General features: G+C 35.0%; 1 non-coding gene across 1 annotated transcript; it reads left to right on the forward strand.

The window, feature by feature from the left end:
- The first annotated feature begins 3250 nt into the window (after positions 1 to 3250).
- On the forward strand, positions 3251 to 3356 carry LOC131180339 (small nucleolar RNA R71). Its single transcript, XR_009149115.1, has one exon. It is a non-coding gene; the product is annotated as a small nucleolar RNA R71 (small nucleolar RNA).
- The last annotated feature ends 6999 nt before the right edge of the window (positions 3357 to 10355 follow it).

The raw sequence follows: 10355 nt of genomic DNA on the forward strand, positions 1-10355 counted from the left end.
ACATGGTCTATGAATATAATGACTTTCGATCTAATTAGGTAGGATTTGAATTTGTCAATTGCAAACATTATTGCTAGGAATTTTTTTTCTATGGTAGCATAGTTGATTTGTGCGTCGTCAAGCGTCTTGCTAGCGTAATAAATGGTGTAGAGCTTTTTATCCTTTCTTTGTCCGAGTACTGCTCCAACTGCATAGTCACTTACATTGCACATCACCTCAAATGGTAGCTCCCAATCTAGTGGTTACATTATTGATGCTGAGATCAAGACTTCTTTAATCCTGTTAAAGGAGACAAGGCAATTTTCATTGAAATCAAAGGGAAAATCTTGACTTAATAAATTGGTAAGTGGCTTAGCTATTTTGGAGAAGCCCTTTATGAATCTTCTGTAGAAGCCTGCATGTCCCAAAAAACTTCGAATTCCTTTGACTAATGTTGGTGATGGCATCTTTTCAACGATTTTAATTTTTGCCTTGTCAACTTCAATTCCTCTTTCTGATATCAAGTGTCCACGAACTATACCTTCCCTTACCATGAAGTGGCATTTTTCCCAATTTAGGACCAAGTTTGATTCTTTATATCTTTGTAACACTTTGGATAAGTTAGCTAGGTAATCATCAAAAGTAGTTCCATAGACAGAAAAATCATTCATAAAAACCTCCATAATATTTTCAATACAATCAGAAAGAATGGTCATCATGCACCTTTGAAAAGTAGTAGGGGCATTACAAAGACCAAAAGGCATTCTTTTATATGCAAAGGTTCCATAAAGGCACGTGAATGTGGTCTTTTCCTAGTCTTTTGGATGAATAGGAATTTAGAAAAATCCTAAATACCCATCTAGATAACAAAAGTAGGAATATTTTACTAGTCTTTCTAACATTTGGTCTATGCAAGGAAGAGGAAAATGGTCTTTTCTGATGGCACTATTCAATTTTTTATAATCTATGCACATGCGCCAACTGGTGACTATCCTGGTAGGGATTAGTTCATTGTTTGCATTTTGAAAAATAGTTATCCCACCTTTCTTAGGCACTATATGTACTGGACTAACCCATTTGATATTAGAAATCGGGTGTAAAATACCTGCATCTAATAGTTTCAGAATTTCCTTTTTTACTACTTCTTTCATGTTTGGATTAAGTCTTTTTTGATGTTCAATAGTGGGTTTACTGTTTTCTTCCATAGGTATCCTATGCATGTAAATAGAAGGATTAATTCGTTTCAGGTCTTTTATTTTATACCCTATAGCCTTGCTATGGGTCCTAAGTATCCTTAACAATTTTTCCTATTCTATTTCAGATAGGCTGGCATTGATAATAACAGGATATTCATAATTTGAGTCCAAAAATGCGTACCTTAGCGTAGAGGGAAGAGATTTCAGTTCTACCTATTTGGTGTTTTCTTGAGGCTTGCTTTTGGGTTGTTTTTCCTTTAACTTTCTACCCTGAAAACTTGAGCCAATGGTAGGAGTGGACTAGCTATCAAGGATTGTGTACAAGTTGCAATTTTTGTGTTTTCATTCTCTGCTGTGTGGCTGTACACAATGCATACTTCAAGAGAATCTTCAGGGTGTGTTTTATGGAATTTCTCTTCAACTTACTTGTCAATTATATCAACCTTGAAGCATTCGTCAGGTTCAAATTTGTGCTTCATTATGCTAAACAGGTTGAACTCCACTTCTTCATCTACTACCTTGAGAGTTAACTGCCCGTTCTTAATGTCTATGACAGCTCCAGTAGTTGCCAAGCAAGGTCTTCCCAGGATGATAGGAATTTGGATGTCCTCCTCTATTTCCAGCATAACAAAATCAAATGGGATAAAGAACTTTTCCACCTTGATAAGCATGTTTTCTAGGATGCCCATAGGGTATTTTATAGATCGATTAGCCAGTTGCAATGAAATTTTTGTAGGTTTAAGCTCCCTTACATCTAGCTTCTTAAATATCGACAGAGGCATCAGACTTACACTTGCACCTAGATCACAGAGGGCTTTTCTATATTTATGTTATCGATAAGACAAGGTATGGAGAAGCTTCCTAAATCCTTGAGTTTTGGTGGCAGCTTGTTTTGCAATATGGCACTGCATTCTTCTGTAAGAGCAATAGTCTCATAATTTTCTAGCTTTCTTTTCTTTGATAAAATGTCTTTAAGGAACTTGGCATAAGATGGCATTTGAGAGAGTGCTTCTGTAAAAGGAATGTTTATATAGAGTTTCTGCAAAACTTCTAGAAACTTTCCAAACTGCTTGTCCAATTTGGCTTTCTAGAATCTCTGAGGAAAAGGTAGAGGAGGCTGATATGGTTCTGATAACTTCTTTTTATTCCTTGCTTCCTCTTCTTGATCCTCTTTAGCTTCTTCCTTTTTCTCCTTCGTTTGGTTTTCAGATTTATCAGAGGTTCTCTCAGTTGGTTCTTCCTCTGACTATTCTGGAACTCTTCCACTCCTTAATTTAACTGCCTTACACTACTCCTTTGGGTTCATCTCTGGTTGAATAGGCAATTTACCGACAGCCTTGCTTGAAGAACTTACTTGCTGAGCAATTTGATTTTCAAGCATCTTGTTATGGGTGGCAAGTTAGCCTATTCTAGAAGCTAACTGCTTGATCATTTCATTCTGCTGTTGTTGAGCTACTAAGAAACCTTCCATCATGGATTCCATGGTCAACTTTGGTTCAGGCTATTGAGGTTAAAGAGGTGGTGGTGGCTGTGCAAAGTTCTGTCCTCTGTTATGAAATTCAGGGGTTACTAGTAGTCTGTATCCTTTCTATTTATTCATTGGCTGATTCTGTGAATTGGACCATAAGAAATTAGGATGGGTCCTCCATCTAGGATTGTATGTGTTTGAATATGGGTTATTGAGCTGCCTTTAGTTGAAGTTCCCTCCGTTATTTACATAGTTCATCTATTCTGCGGAGAGTTCATTGAAGTTGTTATATCCTTCTCTACAGCTATCATAGTGTTGGTTGTTCATCCTTATAGCATTGGCTTGCATTCTTTTAAGCCTTTTTGTGAGCTGGTCAAATTAAGCATTTATCATGCTTAGGGCATCTACTTCCAGGATTCTTTTTATTCTCCTTATATTCCCCCTTTCATTTGACCATTTGTAGTTGTGATACGTGACCCTCTCCAGAAGTTTAAGTGCTTGGTTCACTATTTTCTCCATCAGGTCACCTTCTGCAGCTAAATCTACTGTGCTCCTTGTAGAGGACAGTAGCCCATTATAGAAGTTCTAAACCAGGAGCCAATCCTCTATGTCATGGTGTGGACATTCTCTCTGTATTCTTTATATCTCTCCCATGCATCATAGAGTGATTCACCTTCCATTTGTCTAAAGGTGTTGAGTTCAACCCTCAACTTTGCAGTCTTTACAGGTGGGAAATATCTTACTAGGAAAGCTTGTGAGAGGTCTTCCCAAGTGATGAATGTTCCAGCTAGTTAAGAAAGTAACCACTTCCTTGCTCTATCTCGAAGAGAGAATTGGAATGCTCTAAGTCTTATAGCTTGATCAGAGACTCCATTCATCTTGAATGTGTCACATAGGGCAAGAAAGCACTAGAGGTGGTAATGTGGATCTTCTATTAGTGAACCCCTAAACTGGGTCTGTTGGATCATCTGGAGCCATACCGGTTTTAATTCAAAATTATTGACATCCACTGTGGGTCTTGTAACACTAGATTAGAATTCTTGTATAGATGGAGCCCCACAGTCCTTCAAGAGTCTTGGCCTATTGTTGTTGTCATCGGCTGTGATTGGAGTTTTTGGATTTCCTTGATCTTGTTATTGGCGTTTCCTTTCTCTCCTGATGGCTCTTAGGGTCCTATCTATCTCTGGATCCAAATCAAAAACTTCTTCCTCTGGCTTTGTTTTGGTCATGCACCAAACCAATCACCTGAGAGAGAATAAAAGAATAAAATGAATTAAACAAAATTAAATAGTAAATGAAAATGTCTAAATCAGCTAAATTACCTATCGCCTAATATTACTAAAATTAAATTTCCCGACAACGGCGCCAAAAACTTATTTGTTTGTTTTTCAACCCTACAAGCGCATGGATCGCAAACAAGTAATAAAATGATGAGTAAAGTATCATTCCCACGAGGATCGTGTTGAGTACCGAACTATAGTGATTTTAATTATCAAGATGATCGAATTGTGTAGAAATAATAATTAAATCTAAATTAAAAGAAATAAAGTCTAAAACAATTTACTAAACTAAAATAGCAATGGATGAAAATAATCCAGAATTAAGGGTTCACACTTCAATCAATTATGGAATCAATCTAATTCATTCAATAAATGGGAGATTATTACTTTGATGGAAATTAATCCTAAGGTATCCTAGATCCTCTCTCAAGGCACCTAAGGTGTGTCTCTATTAGAACTAAACCCTACTTTCATAAGTGATCAGTTTTAATAAAAACCTTTAAAACCTATGATTAATTATGGAACTCCACAAAGGTTATCGGTCTATCTTTAGATCAGATTTCCTAGGTTCAAATTATTGATTTTCTAATATTAATCTTCACCTTTTAGTCCTTCAATTAATATCTATAATCAATATTAAGTGGGTACCAACACATAGCATGCATTAAGATCGCAAGAAATTAAATCAAAGAACAAATCTCAAATCCAATAAATAAAACTCAATATTTATCCATAATAATTATTACAAGCGTTACTCTCCCAATCAGAAGATGGAAATTACTCACTCATGGTGAGTTCAGCAAACATAATAAAAAAATAAAATAAAAGAACAATAAAAGTCCATTTAAAGAAATAGAATAAAAGAATCAAAGAGAATCTGCAGCTTTAATCTTGTGGAACATCAGCTGAAGGCTCCGCCTTGATACTGATACACTACGCTTCTAGACAGCTATGAGAAAATGATGAAGGTGTTATTGTCCGACTCTGGATCTCCCTTTTCTGCTTTCTGTTGCTTCTATTTATATTCAGTGCCTAGGGTTAGGTTTTCTGTCACACCCTACTCCTCTGTAAGATGTAACATAATCCCGTAGTACACCTAATGAATTATCATACTTCGCCTATCGATAACCCATTAGATATACTACAAGGGATTTTAAAATAATTTTCGTAAAATATAAATCATCGATTAAAATCTGGTGTTATAAAATTTTTTTCAAAATTTCGACAAAGTGCCGGCTGTATTTTGAGAAAACAGTTCTTCAAACCTGAAAAGGAAAACAGTCCCAATATGTTTTCTCAAATACATCTCCAATAACTTCATTTCAACTCACAATTGAAATCTCAATAATCAAATCAATTCATTTTCAAACCAATCTCATCATAAAGAACATTCCATTGATTACAAGACTCAAAATTAACATTACAAAACTATTTAAGTAAATGAAATCTCAAATTTACATTTACAATAATTTACATTTAATTACATACCAAAATATTTTACAAGAGTTTTTATACAACTGCTCAAATAATTTACATACATATTATTACATACATACATCAAAACCTGTGTACATGGGTCTACCTGGAGCTGATCTAAATGTCTCTTCAAAGAAGCTAACTCAATTGCTCTATGCTCTTTTCACCTGCGATAGCATACAAAGCTATCGCTGAGTAGTGACCTCAGTGGTGCACAACTATAATTTAAAATATAGTACAATATACCTTAACAAAAGTTACAGTAAATAATTTGAAAATCTGTATACTCATCAAATTCCAAAAAATCAAAATATGTTCATTGCCAATAATATAAATCATTTGTATAAAATGACTTTGACCATGAAATTCAATTTATCAAATCACAACTAAACATTTAAGGTAGTTCCAACAATATATGGAAATAAGATTAATTCCCACAAAATCAATTATACATAAATCATAATTGAAATCACAATTCTTTACTATTCAAAAACCATTCTTTATCTCAAAAACCATTCTTTATCTCACTAACTATGCAAGACTAATCCGAAAGGGCCATCTTCGGGGTGATTCTAACTCCCTATGGTTGGGGAGGTCGAATTGGATTCTAACTCCCTATGGTCGAGGAGGTCGAATCATCGTGCACAGTACACATCACAATAATGAATCTTTCGAAAGGGCCATAACTTAAAAAAAAAAAAAACTTAGATCTAACCTCTAATAAGAGGAGAATCTAAGCCTGTACACGTACCATGGTAATCAAAACACAACTAACTCCATTGTCTTCTCAACAAATGAGAGAGACGGGTAATAACCTAGTCAAGCATTTATAGTGAGATATAAAACAATATCACAATCCTTTTAGTGAGCATAAATCACAATACAATTCGATTCAAAGTCAATTCCAATATCCAATAATTTTTATGCGCATCACAATTCAAATCATAAATTTGCATTTTTCCATTCAAATTACCCATCACAATTCAAAACATGTTCTATCACAATTTTCCAAAAACATAATTTATTCAATTCATAACAATGCTTAATACTTGTGGAAATACCATTTCACAAAGCTAAATTCATACATACTATAACAATTTCAATAATCATTGAATTAAATCCAATGCTTGTTAAACATAATACATAAGAAAAATATGTCATTTAATCATATGAAATATTCAGAACAAAATCAATTAAAAACTAGTTGTGCACAAACCTGACTTGAGTCGCTCCTAAGCCTTGACTCAATGTTCTTTATGCTTCTCAATATCCTTATCAACTGAAACACATAATTTAAAGTGTTTCAGTACTCAATGAATTTGTTTCTAACAATAAAATCTAATATTTAAATTTTCTTGGTACTATTCCCTTCAATTCATTTCATTATTCAACCTATAATGTTGACCCTTGAAGCACTCTAAGTGAGTCAATTCTAATGTTACTAATATGTCACATTTTATAGCCCTTTAGTGTTGTTATATGTTACCAATTTCATTTCCAAGTGTATTGCATTTTATTGCAATTTACCGGATTTCGGTACACTATTTTGACCTAGCTGGACGACCTAGTTCCCTTGGTTTTCAAGTTCCGGTCCAAGCTACAAACTTGTAGGTCTATGTCTTATTGCACGCGGGGCAAAATTTCAAGTCATTCTGAGTTGTGTAGACCAAGATATGGTCAATTTACCAATGCCGGACAGAATGCACTAAAATGGTAAGCTTAGGTCATTTTTAGGTCACTTTTGGTTCGGCCAATTTTGGTACCCGAACTTGTGCAAGCAATTTGGCTTGGTTTTGGCCATTTATGGGCTTTGGTGTCTTAATAAGAATTGTAGATCTATGTCTAAACTATTCATAATAAAAATTTCAGGTCAATTGGACCTATTTTGAGTGAGTTATGGTCAAAACACTAATTACTACCCAAATGATCAATTTTCAGGCTTCCAAGTCACTGATCCGGATTTGGTCATTTTTCAAGTCACCTTCTAGGTAGAATTTAGGTAAGCTTCCTTCATGAAAGTTGGCACATTTTGTGCCTAGTTTCACCTCCAATTGGTCTCATACCAATTGGAGTCACACACTTAAGGTTCTAAGCTAAAGTGTACACTGCCCTGTTACACATTATTCAACACTTACCAATTACACATTCAATACTTACCAAGTTTACCTTTCATGCCAATTCTGATTTGGTACCATAACATTAACACACTTTACATCACATTTTGGTCATTTTGGCAGCTTGTAACAACTCTCAATATACACATTATAACTCAGAATTTTCAAAGTCCAACTACAATAATTTAACCACACGAACATACCCCATTTACATGTCCAAATCCAAACAATTATTCACATACACATGTTGCCACCATAAGCAACATAATTCAATAATATTTCATGAACTTAAACACTTCAATCTTCTTTATGAGGCTATCACAAGTTTACACATACCCATGAACTTCCATTTTCACTTTTCAAGCTTATAAATTAAACTTTACACATGGAATTCAACTTCAATACAATTAAACATTTAAATCAACATCCAAACAACCATTTACATGCAAGGACAAGCTGTTCATGGTGAGATTTCATGGCTGCCAAAATGCTCCATTACCAATAATTCATCAAACCTCAAATTTCTTCCATAATTCAACTACTCACAACCTTAGTTACACTTTTAATGAAACAATAATTGAAAACACCCACTTACCTTTTTTGGACTTCTTCAAAACTCCACCAAAACTCTTCTTTCTTGGTTCCAATATGCTGCCCAAGATGTGTAGATAAAGTTTAGTGAAGGAAGTCTTGAATTAATAGTTGAAAATGATGGTGATTTGAAGCTTTCTTGTAACCGTCCATAGAGGAAGAATGGTGAAGTGTGAATCGACCATGGAAGGGTGAAATGAAGAAATTAGTGCTGAAGTGGTGAGTGCTGTCCACTTATGGGTCTTTATACCCCCATTATCTCCACTAACCATTATTTAATTAACTAAATAAATCAAGTTTTAATATTTCCATTAATCACCCCTTATTTTTCCCTTATTATATTTTATACATAAGTTCATTTTTCATATTATTTACAAAGTTTAATACCACTTATTTTTAATGGAAATTGAGGTCAAAAGACAACTCTAGGTGTCAAATGACCAAAATGCCCCACTTGGGGTTATATTCCTGATTTTTCGGTAACACCGATTTTTGTCTGTTTCTCAATTTTTCATTTTTCTTGTACTAATTTATTGTTTTTTCTTTGATATTTCTAGTGTCAATTACGTTTCAATAAACCTTTACTTATGTCCCAAAACTTAATTCCAAGGGTTACCCATAGTCCTGGGGTTGACAACAGCATTCCCGGTGCGGTCACCAATCGGTATGGTTTTATCTGTTTAGCTTAGTTCCATTTTCTCTTTTTTATTTTTTTTCTTTATTTTTTTTTCTTGTATTTTCCTCTATTGTATTTCACTATCTTATATCTCCACACTAATATTTAAATATAATTCCAAGTATCCTAGCTATCCGGATAGACACTGTCATCGGAACAGTAGAACGCACTACCGAACATAGGGGTGTTACATTTTCAGAGTCCCAGAAGCATTAGAAGTCTATTCTCTCTATTAAAAATTGGAGCTGGAGTCAAATCAAGAAACTGGTTATCGACTGATACACGGCCCGTGTGTCACTACACAGCCTAGGGCCGTGTAACTTAGTGGAGCTTTGAAGACTGCATCTCGTATTGGCACAAAAGATTACACGGGGCATTGCTGGTTACACAGGTTCAAGTACACAACCTGTGTTCTTTGGCTTTACAGAGAGTTCCTCAATCCTGGCCAAGCAGAGACTTACACGGGTCTCCATGTTTTACACAGGTCTGTGTACACGATCCGTGTACTGCGTTTCTTCCTTGACTCTATTAGTTTTTCCCTTGGTAGTAGGTTACACAGGTTTGTGGCTTTGATTACACGACCCATGTAAAGTGTATCAGCAGCACTTCTCTTTCCTTTAGTCTTTCTAAGCTCCCTTCTGCACTCCTATGCCTTGAAACTTTATCCAAACACCTGAAATGATACAGAAAACATAAAATTTAGAGTTTGACAATGGAATTTACAAAAGTTGATGAAATTAATGATTATGCATGAGATTACTTATCTAAATGTTGTGGAATAATATACATATGTGCTTAAAAATATCTATATAATATAAGCGCATCAAGTTCAGATCATGGACAAAATTTTTGGATTCTTGATACTGGTGCTACCTATAACATGTGTCCACACAGAAACTGGTTTCTCACTTAAAAACAGATGAGTGGCAAGGTGTTTCTGGGCAATGATCATGCATTATTTGTGGAAGGAATTGGTAACATCAAATTGAGGATGTTTGATGGCGTTGTTAGAACTATAAAGTGTTGGCATGTTCAAGGACTAAAAAGGAACCTGATTTCTCCTGGGACACTTGACTCTCATGGATTCAAATACCATGCAGAGAATGAAGTTCTCAAAGTGTGCAAGGGCTCTATGGTACTCATGAAGAGCAGTTTGGTTCAGGATTGTATTTTCTTCAGGGCAGTATAGTTTTAAGGGAAGCTGCAGTAGTATTCGGAAGCAATAATCAAAATCAGACTCAATTGTGGCATCTGCATCTTGGTCATATGAGTGAAAGAGGATTATCTGTGTTAAGAAAGTGGGATTTATTGGACGAGCAGAAAATAGAATCTATGGACTTTTGTGAACACTGTGTGTTTGGCAAACAGACCAGGGTGAAGTTCGATAAAAAGGCAGTGTGCAAGACTAGAGGAACGGTGAATTATATCCACTCAAATCTATGGGTTCTTAATAGAATCCCTTCCTAGAGCAGTGCCAGGTACTTCATGACTTTGATTGACGATTACTCATGGATAGTGTGGGTGTATTTTCTGAAAAAAAAAAAGATAAGGCATTTTTAACCTTTGTAAAGTGGA

This window comes from Hevea brasiliensis, chromosome 5 (genome assembly GCF_030052815.1).
Source record: "Hevea brasiliensis isolate MT/VB/25A 57/8 chromosome 5, ASM3005281v1, whole genome shotgun sequence".
Taxonomy (NCBI): Eukaryota; Viridiplantae; Streptophyta; class Magnoliopsida; order Malpighiales; family Euphorbiaceae; genus Hevea; species Hevea brasiliensis.